General features: G+C 37.9%; 1 protein-coding gene across 10 annotated transcripts in view; it reads right to left on the bottom strand.

Moving 5' to 3' along the window:
* The window catches only part of TMEM94 (transmembrane protein 94), a 59,341-nt gene extending 34,156 nt beyond the window's left edge, over nt 1-25,185 (bottom strand). For 9 of the 10 annotated variants that reach the window (XM_077163783.1, XM_077163781.1, XM_077163784.1 and 6 more), the window contains exon 1: nt 25,053-25,185. The gene's annotated coding sequence lies outside the window, so the exon portion shown is untranslated. Of the gene's footprint in view, nt 1-23,556; nt 24,020-25,052 lie in introns of those variants that run through there. The other variant, XM_077163782.1, reaches the window with a different exon arrangement.
* Nucleotides 25,186-25,930: the final 745 nt, after the last annotated feature.

The raw sequence follows: 25,930 nt of genomic DNA, 5'->3' as shown, positions 1-25,930 counted from the left end.
TATCTGGGTAGGGTTGTTCTGTAGTTCTCTGTATCAGTTTGTATGATTTTTACAACTATCCCTTAAGTTTGAAATTATTTCAAAATAAAAACAAAGGGAAGAAAGGAAGCAAGGAAACCAAGGAACAAAGAAACGAAGCAAGCAAGCTTAGGGGTGAGAAGAGGAAAAGCAACCCAAGCAATGAACTAAAAGTCCCAACGAAGGCACCAAGGAAGAAATGTATGCAACCTTTTTTTTCAATTGAGGTGAAATCATGTAACATAAAACCAACCATTTTAAAGTGAACAATTCCGTGATATTTAGTACATGTACAATGCTATGCAAACACAATCTCTACTTAGTTCCAAAAGATTTTCATCACCCCAAAAGGAAATTCTGTAGACATTAAGAAGTTGGTCCCCATTCCCCCTGGCAACCATTAATCTACTTTCTGTCTCTATGAATTTACCTATTCTTGGTTCTTCATATAAATGGAATCATACAATATGTGACAGTTTGTGTCTGGCTTCTTCACTTAGCCTAATATTTTCAAGGATCATCCACATTGCAGTCTACATCCAGTACTTCATTCCTGTTTATGGCTGACAAACAATAATCCACTGAATGTATATAACACCATTTGTTTATCCATCCACCAATGGACATTTGGGCTTTTGGGCTTTTATGAATAGTGCTGCTATGAACACGTGTGGACATGTATTTATCTGAGTTCCAGTTTTCAATTATTTTGGGTAGTTACTTAGGAGTAGAATTGCTGAGTCATATGGTAATTCTATGTTAACTTTTGAGGAACCGCCAACTTGTTTTCCACATAGCATTTTTGAAGGACAGATATTGGACCTGCTTGGTGAGAGGAAAGAAATGAAAGCCCACAAGGGACAGGGACTGGGGGATCAAAATGTAGACCCCCTCGAAGGCCAAACCCAGGAGGCACTGAGGAATCACTGAAGGTTTCTGAGTTGGTGTCAGCATTTAGGAACCAAGGAGCTGACTGTCCTTCTACTTCATTTAAACACAATCTCCATTAGCTATTTTGTACTCTAACCATTCCCAACACACCACAATTTAGTGGATTTTTATTTAGCTAAGTAGTTGTGTCCAAAGGGTAGTAATATTGGATGGATCGGTGTTAAGCTGGAAGGAGGTTTTAAGTAGCATGCTTCAGGTTCTATCTTTGGTCATGTCCTAGCCAATATTTTTATCAATGACTTCAGTGAGGAAATAGATGGCATGTTAATCAAATTCTTGGATAGCATAAAGCTAGAAAGTAAATCAAAGTCAAGATCCGAAACGATTTCAACAGGCTGAAATAATGGGCTAAATCCAATAGATTCAATTTAACTGGGAAATATATTAAAAACATATAAATCCTTAGGTTCAAAAACTATTGTCTAAAACTACCACTATAGATGGCTTAAATACAATTTCAATATAAGTTACCATGGCTGCCCAAAGTTCATATACATTTAGGCTGCATTAATAGACATGGCATGTTCTTAACAAGAGAAGGGTAAGTTTGATTCTATTGTGTACATATCAGAGCACACCTGGAATATTTTCTTCGGTTTTGCAACACACACTTTAAGGACACTGTCAAAACTGGAAGGGATCCAAGTAGAGGCTGGGAAATTATGGGGATAATTAATATATCAGGTTAAAAGGATAGGAAAGAGATGACTTTTTACAGTCTCTTTTAACCTCGAAAGACTATGAAATCAAGAAGCTTCTATGTATGAAATAATGCTCAATTCCACTCATAATAAGAGACACGCAAAATGAGAACAAAGTTGGAGGACTTTGACCACCTGACTTCAAGGCTTAGAAAGTTAAAGTAATCAAGACAGTGCGGTAATGGTATCAAGACAGACAAACAGGACAATGAGACAGAACAGATTCCGACACATAAAGGTCAACTGATTTTTGACAAGATAAAAGGCAACTTAGCAGAGAAAGGAGTCTTTTCAACAATTGGTGCTGAAATAGTTGAATATCCAGACACACACATACACAGAAGAACTTATAAATATGGCTTGTATCATATACAAAAATCAACCAAAATGTAAAAGCTACAACTACAAAACTTCTAGAAGAAAAGAAAGATAGGAGAAAACCTTTGTGATTTGAGTTAGGCAAAGATTTCTTCTATTCACTACCAAAAGCACAATGCACAAAGGAGAAAATTCATAAATTGTACTTACTTTCAAATGTTTGTTTTTTGAAAGACACTGTTAAGAGAATGAAAAGACAAGCCACAGACTTGAGGAAAATATTTGCAAAGCACATATTTGCAAAGCACATATTTCATGAATGACTTGTACCTACAATATATAAAGAACACGCAAAACTCAAAAAACAATCATGCCAACCAATTTAAAAATGAGCAAGTTTTGAACAGGCATTTCACCAAAGAAGATATATGGAAGGCAAATAAGCACATGAATAGATGCTCAGCATCATTAGTCATTAGGGAAACACATATTAAGATTATAATGAGGTACCACTACATACCAATTAGAATATCTAAGATTTAAAAGACTGACCATAACTGGTGTTAGTAAGAATGTGGAACAATTGGAACTCTCATATTCTGCTAAGAGAAAAATAAAATGGTACAACTATACTGGAAAAAAGTTTGACACTTTCTCATAAAGTAAAACATACAGAGCTATTCCATTTCCAAGTATTTAAAAGAAAGCATATGTCCACACAAAGACTCACACACAAATGTTCATAGAAGCTTTATATGTAATAGCCAAAAACTGAAAACAACAGAAATGTCCATCAACAGATGAATCAATAAACAAATTTCATTCAATGGGAGACTACTCAGCAATAAAAAGGAATGAACCTATTATAAACCTACAAGTTCTCTAATAAAAAAAATTAATTAGAAAAAAAAGGAACAAACTATTGATACATGCAACGTGGGTAAAATCTCAAAGTAATTATGTTAGTGAAAGAAGCCAAACAAAAACCTTATAGAAAAAGAACATATTGTATGAATTCATTTATGTAAAATTCTAGAAAATGCAAATTACCCTGCAGGGACAGAAAGAAGATCCGTGGTTGCCTACCAATGGGAGGGGTGGGGCAAGGATAGGTGGAAAGGAGGGATAATAAAGGGATACAAGGAAACTTTGGAGAGTGAAGGATATGCTAATTCCGTCGATTGCTGTGGTAGTTTCTTGGATGTATACACAAGTCAAAACTTTTCCAACTGTGTTCTTTAAACATATGCAGTATATTTTGTCAATTATACATCAAGGAAGCTGTAAAAAATTACTCAGGGAGATTATTTTTTCAACCATTAGACTGACAAAGCTCAAAAAGTTTGGTGAGGAAGTGGGGAAAAAAGGAACTTTCATACAATGTTGAAGGGAGTATAAAATGGCAATCTTTATGATCAACCCTCTAACCCAGCAATTACTCTTCTAGGAATTTATCCTACAGACATACTTGCAAAAGCTACAAATTGATAATTTTTTAGTGTTATTCCTTTCATCTTTGTAATAGCAAAAGATCGGTAACAATTTAAATGTCCATGAGGAAACTCATTAACAAGTTATGGTATATATATATCTAATGAATTATTGTGCAAGTCTACAAAAGAATTAAGAAGCTTTTCTGTATTTCAAGATTACTTTTTAATTAAAAAAACAAGGTCCTAAAAGAGACCTAAAGTAAAAAAAAAATTGCTGCAAGGGACAAAAAAGGACATCACATACTGATAAAGGGATAAGTTCAACAAGAAGATGTAATAATTATGAATACATACACACTTAACAGCAGAGCCTCCAAATATCTGAAGCAAATATTGACAGATTTGAAGGGAGAAATAGGCAGTTTTACATTAATAGTAGGAAACTTCAATATACTACTTTCAATAATGGATAGAACATCTAGACAGAAAATAAGGAAACAGAAGACTTGAGCAGTTTCTATAAACCAACTAGACCAAACAGACATATACAGAACACTTAGCCCAATAGCAGCAGATACACATTTTTCTCTAGTGTACATGAGATATGCTGCATGTTATCACCACACATTAGGTGACAAAAAAAGCCTCAATAAATTTTAAAATATTGAAAAAATACAAAGTACTTTCTCCAGTAACAATGGAATGCAGCTAGAAATCATAAGCAGAAGGAGAATTGGAAAACTCATAAATATGTAGAAATTAAATAACATATTTAAACAATCAAAAGGTCAAAGAAGAGCTTGGGGTCAAGATGGCGGCTTAACAACGTATGCATTTTAGTTCATCCTCCAGAACAACTGCTAAATAACCAGAAACAGTACAGAACAGCTCCTGGGGCCACGTCAGTGACCAGACACACAGCGTACCCCAGTCTGGACCAGCTGGACCGGCTGCGAACACCCCCCAGAACTGTGAGTTTCCAAAGCTGCGGAGGCCAGCGCCCCTGCCCCGACAGGCCGCTTCCCAGAGGGAAAAGGAAAGAACTTTACCAGCAGCAGGGACTGGGCACAATCAAACGCCAAAAGGGCAGGACTGAGAAAAGGGGGGAAAAAAAAAGAGAAGGAAACAGAGGTTTTTGTGGCTGTGTATCTACAAAGGCTTGACTGCCTCTGGATGCAGCTGCAGGACTTTTCAGGCTGCAACTGCCCCAGGCATAGGCAGAAGTGAGCTCTTTTGGGGGCTTATCTGGAGCCTGTGCCTTCCCCAGGGGAGGGGTGAAGCCCCACCCAGGTGGAATCCCTTCATCAAGGAATTCAGACACCAGGGCTTGGTAATTTGAAGCCATTAAAACCAGCCTACAACCTCTCCTCTGTCTCCACCATGCCCCCAGCAGGGAGAGTCTGCCAAAGTGAAAGGTGCCGCATCATCTTATGCTGGTGAGACCTGCAGTCAGACAAGCGCCACATACTGGGCAGCATAAGAAAAACAGAGCCCAGAGACTTCACAGGAAAGTCTTTCAACCTGCTGGGTCTCACCCTCAGGGAAAACCGACGCAGGTGACTCTTTCCTCCTGAAGCCAGTTTGGTCTGGAAAATCTGGCTGGGGTCAATAATATCTAAGTAGACCCTCCTAAGTGTGTGTGGGGGAGAGGCACCACACAAGCAGGGCAAGACACAAGAATACCAAGAACTGAAAAATTCTCCTCTGTTAAACAAAACTTAAGCTAAAGGTCTAGATAAAGCTGAACAGAAAGTCGAAGAACAGATAGACAACAAATTCATCCAGCAAGAAAACCCTAGATAAAAGAAGTGAAAGAATCTTCAGAATAAACTAATTAAGGTAATTAAATGCCTAGATGCCAGCAAAAAATAACAAATCACACTGGGAAAACTGAAGATATATCCCAGTCAAAGGAACAAACCAACAATTCAAATGACATACAGGAGCTGAAACAATTAATTCAGAATGTACGAACAGACATGGAAAACCTCATCAAAAACGAAATCAATGAATTGAGGGAGGATATAAAGAAGGCAAGGAAAGAACAAAAAGAAGAAACCGAAAGTCTGAAAAAACAAATCACAGAACTTAAGGGAATGAAAGACACAGTAGAAGAGATGAAAAAAACAATGGAAACCTACAACGGTAGATTTCGAGAGACACAACATAGGATTTCTGAACTGGAGGACAGGACATCTGAAATCCGACAAGAAACAGAAACTATAGGAAAAAAATGGAAAAATATGAGCAGGGACTCAGGGAATTGAAGGACAATATGAAGCGCACGAATATACGTGTTGTGGGTGTCCCAGAAGGAGAAGAGAATGGAAAAGGAGGAGAAAAACTAATGGAAGAAATTATCACTGAAAATTTCCCAACTCTTATGAAAGACTTAAAATTACAGATCCAAGAAGTACAGTGTACCCCAAAGAGAATAGATCCAAATAGACATACTCCAAGACATTTAATAATCAGAATGTCAGAGGTCAAAGAGAAAGAGAGGATCTTGAAAGCAGCAAGAGAAAAGCAATCCATCACATACAACGGAAGCCTAATAAGACTATGTACAGATCTCTCAGCAGAAACCGTGGAGGCGAGAAGACAGTGGGATAATATATTTAAATTATTAAAAGAGAAAAAGTGCTATATCCAGCAAAACTTTCCTTCAAAAATGAGGGAGAAATTAAAGCATTTTCAGACAAAAAATCACTGAGAGAATTTGTGACCAAGAGACCAGCTCTGCAAGAAATACTAAAGGGAGCACTAGAGACAGATACGAAGACAGAAGAGAGAGGTGTGGAGAAGAGTGTAGAAAGGAAGACTATGAGTAAAGGTAAAAAGAAGGAAAATTAGATATGACATATAAAATCCAGAAGGCAAAATAGTAGAAGAAAGTACTACCCATGCAGTAATAACACTGAATGTTAATGGATTAAACTCTCCAATCAAAAGACATAGTCTGGCAGAATGGATTAAAAAACAGGACCCATCTATATGCTGTCTCTGCTCAAAGGACACGAGGCCAAGGACACAAATGGACATTTACACACCAATGTTTATAGCAGCATTATTAACAATTACCAAGAGATAGAAACAGCCAAAATGTCCATCAACAGACAGTTGGCTAAACAAACTGTGACATTTACATAAGATGGAATATTATGCAGCTGTAAGACAGAATAAAGTTATGAAGTATGTAACAACATGAATGGACCTTAAGGACATTATGCTGAGTGTGATTAGCCAGAAACAAAAGGACAAATATCGCGTGGTCTCACTGATATGAACTGACATTAGTGAATAAACTTGGAATATTTCCTTGGTAACAGAGACCATCAGGAGATAGAAATAGGGTAAGATATTGGGTAATTGGAGCTGAAGGGATACAGATTGTGCAACAGGACTGAATATAAAAACTCAGAAATGGACAGCACAATATTACTGAACTGTAATACAATATGTTAAAACACTGAATGAAGCTGCATATGCGAATGATAGAGGGAGGAGGGCTGGGGCATAAATGAAATCACAAAGAAAGAGACGATAAAGATTGAGATGGTGTAATCTAGGAATGCCTAGGGTGTATAATGATAGTGACTAAATGTACAAATATAAAAAATGTTTTTGCATGAGGAAGAACAAAAGAATGTCATTACTGCAGTGTGCTGAAAATAGATGGTACTTAATAGTTTAAAATTTCAACTCATGTGTGAGACTAAAGCAAAAAATGTTTATTTGGTACAAATCTATACTTTGACTAGTGCATCTCCTAATATAACTTACGTAGATAGTTGATTGAACACCTTAAGCACATGGAACTTTGTACAGGACATGAGATTTTGTTGGTTTGTCCAGGTGATGCCCTGATGACTCCCAGAGTGATTTGATCAGTGAGTGGAAAAGTATTTACAAAGTCCCCTTCAGGGAATGGTGAGAACGGGGGGAAACTCAACTTCCCCAAGTTGAATTCTTGATATTCTCACAAGCAGTGTGGACAACCAAAGCTATAGGCTGAGCCCCCAGTCTTGGGGTTTGTTCATATGAAACTTAACCCCACAGGGGATAGGTCAAGCCTACTTAAAATTAAGCCTAAGAGTCACCCCCAAGAGAACTTCTTTTGTTGCTCAGATTTGGCCTCTCTCTCCAGCCAACACAGCAAGCAGACTCACCACCCTCCCCCTGTCTACCTGGGACATGACTACCAGGGGTGTGGATCTTCCTGGCAGCGTGGGACAGAAATCCCAGAATGAGCTGAGATTCAGCATCAAGGGATTGCAAAAAACTCTAGAATGAGCTGAGACCCAGCATCAAAGGATTGCGAAAACCTTCTTGACCAAAAAGGGGAAGAGTGAAATGAGACAAAGTGTCAATGGCTGAGAGATTCCAAACAGAGTCAAGAGGTTATGCTGAAGGTTATTCTTATGCATTAAGTAAATATCACCTTGTTATCCAAGATGTAATAGAGAGGCTGGAGGGAACTGCCTGAAAATGTAGAGCTGTGTTCCAGTAGCCATGTTTCTTGAAGATAATTGTATAATGATACAGCTTTTGCAATGTGACTGTGTGATTGTGGAAACCTTGTGTCTGATGCTCCTTTTATCTACCTTGTCAACAGATGAGAGGAACATATGGAATAAAAATAAATAATAGGGGGAACAAATGTTAAAATAGATTTAGTTTGAAATGCTAGTGATCAATGAAAGGGATCAGTAAGGGGTATGGCCTGTAAATTTTTTTTTTTTCTGTTTGTTATATTTTTCTGTTGTCTTTTCTTTTTCTGAATTGATGCTAATGTTCTGGGAAATGATCATGATGATGAATATGGAACTACTATGTGATGATATTGTGAATTGCTGAGTGTATGTGTTCGGAATGTTTGTGTTTCTTGTAATTTTTTTTAATTAATAAAAAATTAAAAACAAAAACAAAAACAAACAAACAAAAAGATCAAAGAAGAAATCACAAGGGAAATTAGGAAATATCCTAAGACAAATGACAATGAAAACACAACATACTAAAACTTATGGAAGACACAAAGTCAGTGCTGACAGGGAAATTTATAGCTCTAAATACTTACATGAAAAAAGAAGAAAGATCTCAAATTAGAGACCCAAACTCACACCTGAGGAAATCAGAAAAAGAAGAACAAACTAAACCCAAAGTGAGCAGACGGAAGGATATCAGAATGATTAGAGTGGAGATAAACAGAATAGAGAATTAAAAAAATAAGAAGAAGAAAGAGAATCAACAAAACCAAAAACTGGTTCTTCGAAAAGGTCAATGAAATCAACAAATCTTTAGGTAGACCGATAAAGGAAAAAAGAGGACACAAATAACTAAAATCAGAAATGAACAGGGAAACATTAGTACCCACCCCACAAAAATAAACAGGATATAAGAAGATACTATGAACAACTGTATGCCAACAAATTTCCAAAAACACACCAGCTATCTAAACTGACTCCAGAAGAAATGTAAGATCTCAACAGATCAATAACAAGTAAAGAAACTAAATCAGTAATCAAAAACCTTTCAATAAAGAAAAACCCAGGACCAGATGGCTTCATTGGTGAATTTTACCAAGAGATTCTTAAAGAAGAATTAACACTAATCCTGCTCAAACTATTCCAGAAAACTGAAGAGGAGGGAGCATTTCCTAACTCATTCTATGAAGCCAACATCACCCTAACACCAAAAAATGAAAAGAAAGAAAATTACAGACCAATATTCCTCATGAATTTAGATGAAAAATACTCAACAAAATACTAGCAAATTGAATTCAACAGCACAATACAAGAATTATACAGCATGATCAATTGGGATTTATCCCAGGTATGCAAGGGGCGGTTCAACATGAGAAAACTAATTAATGTAATATACCACATTACTAGAATAAAGGAGAAGAAAAAATACATGGGAATTATCTTGATGCAGAAAAGGCATTTGACAAAATCCTGACCCTTTTTGATAAAAACACACAGAGAGGTAGGAAAAGAAGAAAACATCTTCAACATGATAGAGGGCATTTATGAAAAACTCACTGCTAATATACTGAATGGGGAAAGACTGAAACTGTTCCTTCCGTGATCAGGTGCTAAAAACAAGAATGGCCACAGTCACTATTGTTACTCAACATTGTACTGGAAGTTCTAGCCACAGCAATTAGGAAAGAAAAAGAAATAAATAACATCCAAATTGGAAAGAAAGAAGTAAAACATTCCCTATTTGCAGATGACATCATACTCTATACAGAAAATCCTGAAAAATCCATGATAGGGCTACTAAAGCTAACGACTGAATTCAGCAGAGTGGTGCAGTACAAGACCACACACAAAAATCAGTGATGTTTCTGTACGCTAGTAATGAACAATCTGAAAAAGAAACTAAGAAAAAAAATTCCATTTACAATAGCAAATATATTTTCTGGCAAATATATTACCAGAAAAAAGAATCAAATAACTAGGAATAAATTTAACCAAGGACATAAAGGATTGGTACATGGAAAACTACAAAAATTGCTAAAAGAAATCAGAGATCTAAATAAATGAAAGGGCATTCTATGTTCCTGGGTTGGGGGACTAAATATTGTTAAGATGCCAATTCTACCCAAAGTAATTTACAGATGCAATGCAACCCCAGTCAAAATACCAACAGCCTTCTTTGCAGAAATGAAAAAGCCAATCATCAAATTCATATGGAAAGGTAAGAGGTCCCAAAAAGCCAAAACCATCTTAAAAAACAAGAACAAAATCGGAGGACTCACACGTTCCAATTTTAAAACTTATTACAAAGCTACAGTAATCAAAACAGTGTGGTACTGGCACTGAGACAAACATATAGACAAATGGAATCAAACTGAGAGTTTAGAAATAAACCCTCATATATATGACCAACTGATTTTTTTTTTTTTAAATACAAGGACAGTGGGCAAGTGCTATCTGTTTAAGGTCATTCTGCTGATGACCTGCTTAGAGTAGAAGTTTAACCTGCTTCTGGAAGGTCTTTGTTATTCAATGATTTTAGGATCTCCTCTCTGTGAAATCTTGGCAACACAGGGAAGTTGACAGTCTCCCAAAATGACTTCAGAGTGCTCATTTTCTTTTTTTGAGGGTGGGATGTGAGGAGGCTATGTTATTCCTGAGAGAATGAATCAACATCATTACTTGGGCATGTGAAAGTACTCCAGGTTCATCAGAAGTACTGCCTTAGTCCACTTTAGACTTGGGAATCAGGCAAAAGCATTTTTTTCATGAAACAGAAGAGGCTGAGTAGCCAGTGAAACAGAGAAGTCCAGCTTGATAGAAAATAGTCCTTCTAATAACTTGAAAAATCATCAGAAGTAGCTTTATGAAATACTCTGTCATCATTTTGTGATTATTTTTGGTTTGCAGGAAACCCTTGTTTTGTTAATAAACATTAGTTTATGTCTTCTCTTGCTTTCAGGGATCGAGTTGCGCTTCAGTGACTCAGATTAGCACACTTTTAGCTCTTGCCATGTAGCTAAAGCTGCCAACCTGTCCAGAGCCAAAGGTCAAATCTATGTTAATTTTAATAAAGGATTTAAAGAATTTGTTTTCATTTGCCAGAGCTGCTGTAACAAATGCCACAAACCAGTTAGCTTAAACAGCAAGAATTTATGGCTTATAGTTTGAAAGCGAGAAGTCCAAAATAAAAGTGTCAGCCTTCTCCGTCATCTGTAGTATTCTAGTATGTCTTCCTGACACTTGACGTCTGCCTTTCCTGTCATCTCCTCTGGCTCGTACTCTTTCATGTCTGAATTTCTTTTAATTATAAGGATTCTAGTCACAATGGAGTAAGGCCCACCCTGGTTCAATTTGGTGTCATTCAAACACGGTCTTGGAAGATCTATTTACAAATTAGACTACTCCCTCAGAACTGGGGATTGGGATTTGAAGATCCCTCTTTTGGTTTCCTGACTGCTAAAACAAAAACCATATAGCATTGCCTTAATAGAAACTTATTGGCTCATAGTTTCTGAGGCTAGAAGTCTTGCTTCTCCCCGCATCTTAGGGTCAGTATCTTCTGGCTGGCCTGCAAATTTTGAGCTTTCTTGGCTTTTCCACCGCATGGTAAAGCACATGGCAGCATCTTCTCCTTTCTCTTCTGGGGTCTGTTGATTTCTGGCTCCTTGGGTCTTTCTCTCTGTGGCCTTCTCCAGTAATAGGAGTAAAACCCATCCTGATTCAGCTGTCCACATCTTACCTAAAAATAACCTTGTCAAAATGTCCTATTTACAGTGAACTCACACCCACAGGAATGGCTTAGGTTTAAGAACATATTTTTCTGAGGCATATAATCCAATTTACCACAACCCTATTTACATATGAGTTTATACCCATAGTATGGGGGTTAAGACTTGAAGATGTCTCTGCGGGGAACATTAATCATATATATGAGAGATCACCTATCTTATTTTAAAGCGGATACAGAAACCCACAAGGCTAAGGGTGTCCACAATTGCATGACTTGCTCTGGGACAGGAGGTATGGTACTCGCTTTGCACATTCTCAGTCCAGTCAACTGATTTTTAACAAGGGTTCTAGGTCCACTCAAGGGAGAAAGAACAGCCTTTCAACAAATGTTGCTGAGAAAACTGGATAGCTTTATAAAAAAAAAAAGTGGACCCCTACCTTATATCACATACTAAAATTAACTCTAAATGGATCAAAAAACCTAAATACAAGAACTAAAACTATAAGCTCCTAGAGGAAATCATAGGGGAAAACATCTTCAGGACCTTGTGTTAGACTGCACACAGTTTCTTAGACTGTACACAGAAAGCATGAGAAACAAAATAAAAAATAGATAAATGGGACTTTATAAACTTTTGTATCTCAAAGGACTTTATCAAGAAAGTAAAAAGACAACCTATAGAATGGGAGAAAATATTTGGAAACCATATATCTAATAAGGGTTTAATATCCAGAATATATAAAGAATGCCTACAATTCCACAACAAAAAGACAACCCAATTAAAAATGGGCATAGGATTTCAATAGACACTTCTCCCAGAATATAGAAATGGCCAATAAGCACCTGAAAAGATGCCAACATCATTAGCCATTAGGAAAATGCAAATCCGAACCACAATAAGATACCTTTTCCCACCTACAAAAATACCTATTATTTGAAAAAAAAAAAAAGAAAGAAAGAAAGATAATAACAAGTGTTATCGGGTATATGGAGAGGGGAACTCTTATACATTATTGCTAGGAATGTAAAATGGTGAAGATGCTGTGGAAAACAGTTTGGCAGTTCCACAAAAAGTTAAATAAATAATTATCTATGACCTGGCAATCCCACTTCTAGTCATATATCGAGAAGAAAGAAAGCAGGAACTCAAACACATTATTTGAACACCGATGTTCATAGTGGCATTATTCACAACTGCCAAAAGGTAGACCCAAGTTTATAACAGCTGAATATATAAACAAAATGTGGTATATACATTCAGCGGAACATTATTTGGCCGTAAAAAAAGTGAGGTTCTTCTTTTCTTGCACAGATGTGGCATCTCTCTCCAGCCAACACAACAAGTAAACTCACCATCCTTCCTCTGTCTACGTGGGACATGACTCCCAGGGGTGTGGACCTTCCTGGCAACATGGGACAGAAATCCTAGAATGAGCTGAGACTCAGCATCAAGGGATTGAGGAAACCTTCTCGATCAAAAGGGGGAAGAATGAAATGAGACAAAATGAAGTGTCAATGGCTGAGAGATTCTAGAGTTGAGAGGTTATCCTGGAGGTTATTCTTACGCATTAAGTAGATATCACCTTGTTAGTCAAGATGTAATGGAGAGGCTGGAGGGAACTGCCTGAAAATGTAGAGCTGTGTTCCAGTAGCCATGTTTCTTGAAGATGATTGTACAATGATATAACTTTCACAGTGTGACTATGTGATTGTGAAAACCTTGTGTCTGATGCTCTCTTTATCTACCTTATCAACAGATGAGTGAAACATACAGAATAAAAATAAATAGGGGAACAAATGTTAAAATAAATTTAGTAGATTGAAATGCTAGTGATCACTGAAAGGGAGGGGTGAGGGGTATGGTATGTATGAATTTTTCGTTGTCTTTATTTCTTTTTCTGAATTGATGCAAATGTTCTAAGAAATTATCATGATGATGAATATGCAACTATGTAATAATTTGTGAATTACTGATTATATATGTAGAACAGAATGATCCTATGTTAAGAATAGTTTTGTTTGTTTGTTGTTATATATTTTTTTAAATTAATGAAAAAAGTGAGGTTCTCATGCATGTGACTACATGGATGAACCTTGAAGACATCATGTTGATGATGTCTTCATCAGTAGACACAAAAGGACAGATACCATACGATTTCACTGATATGAAATAATTAGACTATGCAAGCTCATAAAATTAGAAACTAGAATTCAGGTTATCAGGGATCAGATTGTGTTGTGGAATGGGAGTTAATGCTTAATTTGAACACAATTTCTCTTTGGGGTGATGGAAAAATTTGCAATGGTGGCATATTGTGAATGTGGTAACACCACTCAATCATATAATTAAAAGTAGATGATAAGGGGGTGCAAGGGTAGTTCAGTGGTAGAATTCTCACCTGCCATGTGGGAGACCTGGGTTCAATTATCGGTCCATGCAGGTCCCAAAAAAGCAAACAAACAAGTAAAACAAACAAAATTCAACAAATGGTGGTGCAATAACAGAATACTCACATGGAAAAAAAATTAAATGTGACCCCACCACACAGCATGTAAAAAAAAAAGTTGACAAAATAGGAAATTCCAGGTTAAAAATATATCACCAGGGCAGGTGATGGTGGTGCAGTGGCAGAGTTTTCACCTGCCATCCTGGAGACCTGGTTCGATTTCCAGTGCCTCCCCATGAAAAAAAAAAAGTATATATATATATACACACACACATATATATATATATACACACATATATATAAAGTGAAAATAACAACAACAAAGTTGTACAATAGAAAAACTGAACTCAAACATCTACTACGGACTACCATTAACAGAATAGTTATAAAAATACTGTTTTATTAATTGTGACAAAGGTATCATTCTAATACAAATTGTTAATAATAAGGAAAACTGGGGGGAGGGAGTAGGGTTATTTGAGAACTCTGTATTTTCTTCCTGATTTTTCTGCAAACTTAATACTCCATTAAGAAAAACAAAACAAACACAAGGTAACAAAGGCATTCAGTGTGCAGTAAATCATCCTTTAAAAGAAAATAAAGAGGGAAAAGTATATTATATGTATATGCAAAAACAAAACAAGCAAACAAAAACACCCTCTAGAAAGATACATAAAAATCTGACAATTGCCTTTAAGAAGGGTGAGTGACGGATCATGCTCAGAAAATTGAAAATATGGCCCAGTCAAAGGAACAAACCAATAGTTCAAATGAGATACAGGAGCTGAGACAACTAATGCTGAATATACGAACAGAAATGGAAAACCTCTTCAAAAACCAAATCGATAAATTGAGGGAGGACATGAAGAAGACATGGGCTGAACAAAAAGAAGAAATAGAAAAACTGAAAAAACAAATCACAAAGCTTATGGAAGTGAAGGATAAAGTAGAAAAGATGGAAAAAACAATGGATACCTACAATGATAGATTTAAAGAGACAGAAGATAGAATTAGTGATTTGGAGGATGGAACATCTGAATTCCAAAAAGAAACAGAAACAGGGAAAAGAATGGAAAAATTTGGACAGGGTATCAGGGAACTGAATGACAATATGAAGCACACAAATATACGTGTTGTGGGTGTCCCAGAAGGAGAAGAGAAGGGAAAAGGAGGAGAAAAACTAATGGAAGAAATTATCACTGAAAATTTCCCAACTCTTATGAAAGACCTAAAATTACAGATCCAAGAAGTGCAGCGCACCCCAAAGAGATTAGACCCAAATAGGCGTTCTCCAAGACACTTACTAGTTAGAATGTCAGAGGTCAAAGAGAAAGAGAGGATCTTGAAAGCAGCAAGAGAAAACAATCCATCACATACAAGGGAAACCCAATAAGACTATGTGTAGATTTCTCAGCAGAAACCATGGAAGCCAGAAGACAGTGGGATGATATATTTAAATTACTAAAAGAGAAAAACTGCCAACCAAGACTCCTATATCCAGCAAAATTATCCTTCAAAAATGAGGGAGAAATTAAAACATTCTCAGACAAAAAGTCACTGAGAGAATTTGTGACCAAGAGACCAGCTCTGCAAGAAATACTAAAGGGAGCACTAGAGACAGATACGAAAAGACAGAAGAGAGAGGTATGGAGAAGAGTGTAGAAAGAAGGAAAGTCAGATATGATATGTATAATACAAAAGGCAAAATGGTAGAGGAAAATATTATCCAAACAGTAATAACACTAAATGTTAATGGACTGAATTCCCCAATCAAAAGACATAGACTGGCAGAATGGATCAAAAAACAGGATCCTTCTATATGCTGTCTACAGGAAACACATCTTAGACCCAAAGATAAACATAGGTTGAAAGTGAAAGGTTGGGAAAAGATATTTCATGCAAATAACAACCAGAAAAGAGCAGGAGTGGCTATACTAATATCCAACAAATTAGACTTCAAATGTAAAACAGTTAAAAGAGACAAAGAAGGACACTATATACTAATAAAAGGAACAATTAAACAAGAAGACATAACAATCATAAATATTTACACACCGAACCAGAATGCCCCAAAATACGTGAGGAATACACTGCAAACACTGAAAAGGGAAATAGACACAGATACCATAATAGTTGGAGACTTCAATTCACCACTCTCATCAATGGACAGAACATCTAGACAGAGGATCAATAAAGAAATAGAGAATCTGAATATTACTATAAATGAGCTAGACTTAACAGACATTTATAGGACATTCCATCCCACAACAGCAGGATACACCTTTTTCTCAAGTGCTCATGGATCATTCTCAAAGATAGACCATATGCTGGGTCACAAAGCAAGTCTTAACAAACTTAAAAAGATTGAAATCATACACAACACTTTCTTGGATCATAAAAGAATGAAGTTGGAAATCAATAATAGATGGAGTGCCAGAAAATTCACAAATATATGGAGGCTCAACAACACACTCTTAAACAACGAGTGGGTCAAAGAAGAAATTGCAAGAGAAATTAGTAAATACCTCGAGGCGAATGAAAATGAAAGCACAACATATCAAAACTTATGGGACGCAGCAAAGGCAGTGCTAAGAGGGAAATTTATTGCCCTAAATGCCTATATCAGAAAAGAAGAAAAGGCAAAAATGCAGGAATTAACTGTCCACTTGGAAGAACTGGAGAAAGAACAGCAAACTAATCCCAAAGCAAGCAAAAGGAAAGAAATAACAAAGATCAGAGCAGAAATAAATGAAATTGAAAACATGAAAACAATAGAGAAAATCAATAACACCAGAAGTTGGTTCTATGAGAAAATCAGTAAGATTGATGGGCCCTTAGCAAGATTGACAAAAAGAAGAAGAGAGAGGATGCAAATAAATAAGATCAGAAATGGAAGAGGAGACATAATTACTGACCTCACAGAAATAAAGGAGGTAATAACAGGATACTATGAACAACTTTACGCTAATAAATACAACAATTTAGATGAAATGGACGGGTTCCTGGAAAGACATGAACAACCAATTTTGACTCAAGAAGAAATAGATGACCTCAACAAACCAATCACAAGTAAAGAAACTGAATTAGTCATTCAAAAGCTTCCTAAAAAGAAAAGTCCAGGACCAGACGGCTTCACATGTGAATTCTATCAAACATTCCAGAAAGAATTAGTACTAACTCTCCTCAAACTCTTCAAAAAAATCGAAGTGGAGGGAAAACTACCTAATTCATTCTATGAAGCCAACATCACCCTCATACCAAAACCAGGCAAAGATATTACAAAAAAAGAAAACTACAGACCAATCTCTCTAATGAATATAGACGCAAAAATCCTCAATAAAATTCTAGCAAATCGTATCCAACAACACATTAAAAGAATTATACATCATGACCAAGTAGGATTCATCCCAGGTATGCAAGGATGGTTCAACATAAGAAAATCAATTAATGTAATACACCATATCAACAAATCAAAGCAGAAAAATCACATGATCATCTCAATTGATGCAGAGAAGGCATTTGACAAGATTCAACATCCTTTCCTGTTGAAAACACTTCAAAAGATAGGAATACAAGGGAACTTCCTTAAAATGATAGAGGGAATATATGAAAAACCCACAGCTAATATCATCCTCAATGGGGAAAAATTGAAAACTTTCCCCCTAAGATCAGGAACAAGACAAGGATGTCCACTATCACCACTATTATTCAACATTGTGTTGGAGGTTCTAGCCAGAGCAATTAGACAAGAAAAAGAAATACAAGGCATCAAAATTGGAAAGGAAGAAGTAAAACTATCACTGTTTGCAGACAATATGATACTATACGTCAAAAACCCGGAAAAATCCACAACAAAACTACTAGAGCTAATAAATGAGTACAGCAAAGTAGCAGGTTACAAGATCAACATTCAAAAATCTGTAGCATTTCTATACACTAGTAATGAACAAGCTGAGGGGGAAATCAAGAAACGATTCCCATTTACAACTGCAACTAAAAGAATAAAATACCTAGGAATAAATTTAACTAAAGAGACAAAAAACCTATATAAAGAAAACTACAAAAAACTGTTAAAAGAAATCACAGAAGACCTAAATAGATGGAAGGGCATACCGTGTTCATGGACTGGAAGACTAAATATAGTTAAGATGTCAATCCTACCTAAATTGATCTACAGATTCAATGCAATACCAATCAAAATCCCAACAACTTATTTTTCAGAAATAGAAAAACCAATAAGCAAATTTATCTGGAGGGGCAGGGTGCCCCGAATTGCTAAAAACATCTTGAGGAAAAAAAACGAAGCTGGAGGTCTCGCGCTGCCGGACTTTAAGGCATATTATGAAGCCACAGTGGTCAAAACAGCATGGTATTGGCATAAAGATAGATATATCAACCAATGGAATCAAATAGAGTGCTCAGATATAGACCCTTTCATCTATGGACATTTGATCTTTGATAAGGCAGTCAAGCCGACTCACCTGGGACAAAACAGTCTCTTCAATAAATGGTGCCTAGAGAACTGGATATCCACATGCAAAAGAATGAAAGAAGACCCGTATCTCACACCCTATACAAAAGTTAACTCAAAATGGATCAAAGATCTAAACATTAGGTCTAAGACCATAAAACAGTTAGAGGAAAATGTAGGGAGATATCTTATGAAACTTACAATTGGAGGCGGTTTTATGGACCTTAAACCTAAAGCAAGAGCACTGAAAAAGGAAATAAATAAATGGGAGCTCCTCAAAATTAAACACTTTTGTGCATCAAAGAACTTCATCAAGAAAGTAGAAAGACAGCCTACACAATGGGAGACAATATTTAGAAATGACATATCAGATAAAGGTCTAGTATCCAGAATTTATAAAGAGATTGTCCAACTCAACAACAAAAAGACAGCCAACCCAATTACAAAATGGGAAAAAGACTTGAACAGACACCTACCAGAAGAGGAAATACAAATGGCCAAAAGACACATGAAGAGATGCTCAATGTCCCTGGCCATTAGAGAAATGCAAATCAAAACCACAATGAGATATCATCTCACACCCACCAGAATGGCCATTATCAACAAAACAGAAAACGACAAGTGCTGGAGAGGATGCGGAGAAAGAGGCACACTTATCCACTGTTGGTGGGAATGTCAAATGGTGCAACCACTGTGGAAGGCAGTTTGGCGGTTCCTCAAAAAGCTGAATATAGAACTGCCATACGACCCAGCAATACCATTGCTGGGTATCTACTCAAAGGACTTAAGGGCAAAGACACAAACGGACATTTGCACACCAATGTTTATAGCAGCATTATTTACAATTGCAAAGAGATGGAAGCAGCCAAAATGTCCATCAACAGACGAGTGGCTAAACAAACTGTGGTATATACATACGATGGAATATTATGCAGCTTTAAGACAGAATAAACTTATGAAGCATGTAATAACATGGATGGACCTAGAGAACATTATGCTGAGTGAGTCTAGCCAAAAACTAAAGGACAAATACTGTATGGTCCCACTGATGTGAACGGACATTCGAGAATAAACTTGGAATATGTCATTGGCAACAGAGACCAACAGGAGTTAGAAACAGGGTAAGATTATGGGTAATTGGAGCTGAAGGGATACAGACTGTGCAACAGGACTAGATACAAAAACTCAAAAATGGACAGCACAATAATACCTAATTGTAAAGTAATCATGTTAAAACACTGAATGAAGCTGCATCTGAGCTATAGGGTTTTTTGTTTTTGTTTTTGTTTTTGTTTTACTATTATTATTACTTTTATTCCTTTCTCTATATTAACATTCTATATCTTTTTCTGTTGTGTTGCTAGTTCTTCTAAACCGATGCAAATGTACTAAGAAACGATGATCATGCATCTATGTGATGATGTTAAGAATTACTGATTGCATATGTAGAATGGTATGATTTCTAAATGTTGGGTTAATTTCTTTTTTTCCGTTAATTAATTTAAAAAATAATAAATAAATAAATAATGGGGGAACAAATGTTAAAATAAATTTAGTAGATTGAAATGCTAGTGATCAATAAAAAGGAGAGGTAAGGGGTATGGTATGTATGAGTTTTTTTCTGTTTTCTTTTTATTTCTTTTTCTGAATTGATGTAAATGTTCTGAGATATGATCATGATGATGAATATATAACTATGTGATGATTTTGTGAGTAACTGATTATATAACAAGAATGGAATGATCATATGGTAAGAATATTTGTGTTTGTGTGTGGTTATGTTTCATAAAAAAATGGTTATGGTGAAGACTACACAACTATGTCATGATATTGTGAGTCATTGATTGTATACCATGTATGGACTGTATGTTTGTGAAGATTTGTCAGTAAAAATATTTAAAAAAAAAAAAAAGAAGGGTGAGTGGCTGGGAACTTTTGTATGTTTTGATTTTTTGCCCTGTGATTTTCCAACTGTGCTGGTTTGAAAATATTATGTTCCCCAGAAAAGCCATGTTTTAAGCCTAATCCAGTCTTTTGGGGGCAGCCTTTTATCTTAATCCTGATTCAATATTGCAGTGTGGAACTTCTTATTAGACTATCTCCAGCAAGTTGTGGCATGCACAATTGTGGGTGTGATCTTTTGATTAGGTGGAGATGAGACTCCACCCATTTCAGATAAGTCTTGATTAGTTTACTGGAATCCTTCAGAAGAGGAAACATTTTGGAGAAACCAGAGAAACGATAGAAGCCTCAGAGCTGACAGAGAGAGCAGAGGTAGATGCTTGGAGAACAGTTGCTTCAGAGAACAGGGACACAGATGTTTGGAGATGATTTGAGCCCAGCAGACATACCATGAGATGTTAAGCAAGCCAGAACTTGGAGAAAGCCAAGGGAAGCCAAGAAATGAAAGGCAGCCCCAGAGAAGCAAGGTGAGGCACCCCCACAGGAACAGAGGCTGAAAGCAATGGAGCCCAGGAACAAGAGACCAGCAGATGCCAACCATATGACTACCCAGCTGACAAAGGTGTTCCTGACCCATCAGCCTTCCTTGAATTAAGGTATTTTTTTTGCTGGATGTCATAGTGTGGAGATTTTTATAGGCTTAGAACTATAAACTTATAACTTTCAAATTCCCTTTTTAAAAGCTGTTCCAGTTCCTGTATATCGCATTTTGGCAGCTTGCAAGCTAACACACAAAACATATAAATGTATCAAATGTATTCGGAAAAAAAATCAGCAAACTTCTGAATCTGATTTTGTCATAGACTTTGCCTTGTTATTCTGCAATATACCACCCTAGGTTGCATGTCAACTTTATGAATATTTATGCTCCCTGAGTACAACTTTGAGTCTCTGTACAGTCTACTTTTTCCAAAGGCTTTCCAATACTTTTCCTTTCACCCCCCCAATACGGAAGACAAATTATAAGTTTTTTTCAAGAGGACCCTGGAATTAAGATAACTGGATTCATATAATTACAGACTCTTGGTTTCCCTGATGTGCCTGTAAGCCCCTACAGGATCTACTTCACTTGGGTACCATATCACCTTCCCTTGTGGCCTTTGGTACTAGCAAAACCCAAATCGTCAGTGTTAGATTTGCCCAGCATTATGCGGGTATCCCCAGCGAGGTCTAACTCTGGCCCTAATCCTACTCACCATGCCAGATGACAGACCCTGTTCGCTATTATCTCAGCAGCCCCACAGGCAGAGGTTATCATTCTACAAATCCCTGATCGCCAAACCACACATTCTGGCTGGCGAGTCCATTTGGAAGAAAAACATTCCTATGTCAGCCCTAGCCTACCGCTTAGTTCACCTGTGCTGCATAAACAAATCCAGGCTTTCTGGGAAAACAGGGTTTAAAAATATATATATATATATTTTAAAGGAGCCTATCTTTTAAGTAAAGAAGGACACTGGCATGAAAACAACACTGACACAACCACAAGATAAAAAATATTTACACCCTGGAATGAGCTGAGAATTAACATCAAGGGATTGAGAGAAACTTCTGGACCAAAAGGGGGAAGAGTAAAATGAGACAAAGTGTCAATGGCTGAGAGATTCCAAACAGACTCCAGAGGTTATTCTGGAGGTTATTCTTATGCATTAAGTAGATATCACCTTGTTGTTCAAGATGTAGCGGAGAGGCTGGAGGGAATTGCCTGAAAATGTAGTGCTGTGTTCCAGTAGCCATGTTTCTTGATGATGATTGAACAATGATATAGCTTTCACAATGAGACTGTGAATGTGAAAACCTTATGTCTGATGCTCCTTTTAGCTACTATATCAACAGAAGAGTAGAACATATGGAATAAAAATAAATAATAGGGGGAACAAATGTTAAAATAAATTCAGTTTGAAATGCTAGTGGTAAATGAAAGCAAGGGGTAAGGGGTACGGTATGTATAGTCTTTTTTTTCTTATCATTTTATTTCTTTTTCTGTTGTCTTTTTATTTCTTTTTCTAAATCAATGCAAATGTACTAAGAAATGATGAATATGCAACTATGTGATGATATTAAGAATTACTGATTGTATATGTAGAATGGAATGATATCTAAATTTTTTGTTTGTTCATTTTTTTTAATTAATAACAAAAGTTAGAAAAAAAGCTGAACATGATAGATAAAAATTTAAAAAAATATATATATATATATTTACACACACACACACCAGTGGAGACATGGCAACTACTACCCAGAAATCACTTGCACCTTGGGCATGGACTTAGAGGCTTTGTGTCTTTCTAGCTTGGGTTGCTATTGTAAAAGTTCATACTTAACTCCATCAGGTTAGGTTAAATAAACCCTTCGGTGTAGGTAAAATTTATATGCATGTTCTTCCCTCTCCCCATAGAAACTTTCCCAAGCCCAGTGCTAGAGAACGAGCAGAGCAGACGAACCAATGGATTGTGACCTTCATTTCTCGTTAGTTCTACAGGAGTTAAACTTTCTAAAAGGCTGATTCTCTACATTTGGAACTGGCTCTTCCCAGCAACTTCTCAAAATAGAAATGCACAGTGCTTTCTATTTTATTCCTTTTTACTGCCCAGGCCTGCCTCTCCCAGTCTTATCTTCTGAAGCTGTTTCACCACCAGCACAGGGTGGGATAGAGTGGGTGGTGGTGAGGGCTGAAGGACAGTCATTTCAATTATTTGGGCATTGATTCTCAAGAGAATGATTTGTACTTCACCTCCCCGGTCCATGAACTACTCTTTAATATCCCCCAGTTTCCCTGACAAAAAGAATCAGTGGACCAGGAAGTTAAAGCCAAGACAGCAGCTAGGGTTGCAGAAATTTGTGGACTTGACTTAAGAACACGCTCTCCCATTTCAGGGTTAATGATGGTCTATTTTCTGATGTGTTCTGGTTTTTCCAGTGGTTTTTAAACCTTGTTATTCCATGGATCACTTTAATTTGACTCTTTAGATAATAAACCTTACCTGCTGTATTATTAAAAAAAAAAAAAAATTACTTCCATAGGATATTAACCTACTAACATTGGCTTTTCTTTTGCCAAAGTGGCCATAAAGAAGTGGTATCTTTTCTTTCTTCAGGAGTTCTCAATCTTTTTTCCTGCCTCCCAACAATTCCTAAAAACAGAGAAAGAGGCATACCATGCTCCTGACCCCTACCCTCTGAATTAAGGATCTTTGTAATAACTTATACCCCCAAAAATACAGAGACTATAATTATCAACACAAGAAATCAGTCAGTGGTTACTTAAAATTAATGAATGCAAAATGTATTGAGAACCTAATAAGTGCTAGATACCATTCCAGCCATCCTAAATATACTATCTCATGCAATGCTCACAACCATTCTACAAGAGGTCCTGAGAAGTTAACTTGAGTCCCCCAGATCAGACCCACAAGACAACTGGCTCTTGTAGATAAAGAACTTGAGAATCTGGACTTTAGGATTCCAGTCCTGGCTCTATTCCCGGGTGACCCTGGCCGCGTGCCTCTTCAAACTGTTAGGCTCCACATGTGTAAAATGAAAATGCTAAGACCCCTCCCCCCGCACCCACCCACCCTCAGTCCCTATTTCCATCTTCTATGAGAACCCAGGAAATAACAGCTATGTCACTAAAACTAAGTGTCTTGGATAAAGCGTGAGAAAACTATCATCTCTTCCAATGCACTAATTCACCTATCAGAGGAAAACAGATTCAGTATACAGCGCTTTCCCTTTTCCCAAGAGCCACAGAACAACTGGGAAGAGAGGGTGGGATGTAGCAGCACGTGACCAAATTAATTAATGCGCCGAAGTGCTGCCCACGGTTACATGCCAAGGAAAGGGCAGGGCTTCCCTCGCATCGCGCCGGGGCTGAGAACTGGACCACAGAGGAGTGAGGGCACAGCACAGAAATCAGGTTATAGGATGGGAAGTCTCATGTTCCTTAAGTTGCTTCTGAGGAATCACGGAGATTCTGGAAAGATGGTGGCGGGGTGGGGGAGCCTCCAAACTGCAGCGTCGCGTCAGGGCTGAGAGAGGCGCCCCTGCCAGCTCCGTGTGGGCACTGGGACGCCCAGCACCGGGCCGAATGCCTGCCCTGTCGGGCAGCTGCCGAAAGCGCACGAAGGAGCGACAACGGTCTGAATTTGGGCGGGGGCCGGGGACTCCCAGACACCTATAAATACACATGAGCTCCGCGCTGGAAACCCTCCGCGCCAGAGCCCTGCCACCACAGCCCTGGGCCCGGGGGCAGGGAGTCTTTGTTGGCGGGAGGCTTTGGTTTCTGACGAGTGTTCCCCAAGGGACTAAGCAAGGGGCGAGGGCCGGAGTCTGGGGACCTGGGAGAAGAAAAGAGGCCAGAGCCGGAGGCAAGAGCCAGTCTCTCCTGACTCCCCCTCTGAAGGGATCCCCTGAGGCTATTCCCTGGGTGCAGACCCCAGACTCCCCACGCGCTGGCCAAGGATCCAGAGGAGGCGGAAGGCCAAACCTCACGCCCCCTTGCTCCCCACTTTCAGGCAACGGGCCTTATCGTACTTACCGGGGCCCCGAGGCCTCTCTTCCTCGCCCGCGTCCTCACCACCCCCCTTCCCTGCCCCCTCCTCACTTCACGTCCCCTCCTCCAAGGGCCGCAGCCATGCCCCTTACTGGCAACTCAAAAGGGCTCGCGTCCCTGCTCGGACAACCGAGACGCTGGGCAACAAGGTAAAGTTCCGGACGCTGATTGGTCAGAATCCGGGACCGGCGGGGCTTTTCAGCTTCTTATTGGCTGCACGGAGGTTAGGATGTAACTACGACCGCCCCGCCGGGAGCCTGGCGGAATACTGTGTCGAGTGATGCCGGGGTTAGGGTTTGGAGACACGGCCCTTTCCTGGGTGAAAAAGTGAGGCGCTTTCTGGTCCAGAAATTTTGACCAGAGGCGACGGCACCGCTTTTGCCCTAATTACTTTACTTACGGAATTATCCTGAAGCGGACAGAGGCCGCCCATCCCACCCCTTTGTTTTAAAAATAAACACTTTGCAAACAAAATAAAAAATAAATAAAACAAAAATAAATAAATAAACGCTTTGCGAGAACGCCCTTTTCTCTCTTTCTACTAAGTTTATGGCTGGGAATAAATGCCTAGAGACGCTTTTCTCAAAGACGTCGAATGAACTTCCTCAAGGACTAATATTGCATCCGAAACAAAGCTGGAGAATCTAAGGCAACACTGCAGTTTTCTCCTCAGCTGGGCTGAAATCTAAAGGGGCAAAAACTAGTTAAAAAAAAAAAAACGTGTTTTGGTTTTTTTTCTGGATAATTAGAGAAATCGCCTGAGAGTCCTCTCTTGGGAAAACAAAGCAAGGCTATGCCAATATTAACCTGTTAACTTGTAAAAAAAAATCCGTTTATAGAAAGGGCCTTGGTTGGCCCTGGAA

This window comes from Tamandua tetradactyla, chromosome 6 (genome assembly GCF_023851605.1).
Source record: "Tamandua tetradactyla isolate mTamTet1 chromosome 6, mTamTet1.pri, whole genome shotgun sequence".
Lineage (NCBI taxonomy): Eukaryota > Metazoa > Chordata > Mammalia > Pilosa > Myrmecophagidae > Tamandua > Tamandua tetradactyla.
The sequence above is the reverse complement of the archived record's forward strand: the minus strand, read 5'-3'. Positions and strand labels throughout refer to the sequence as shown.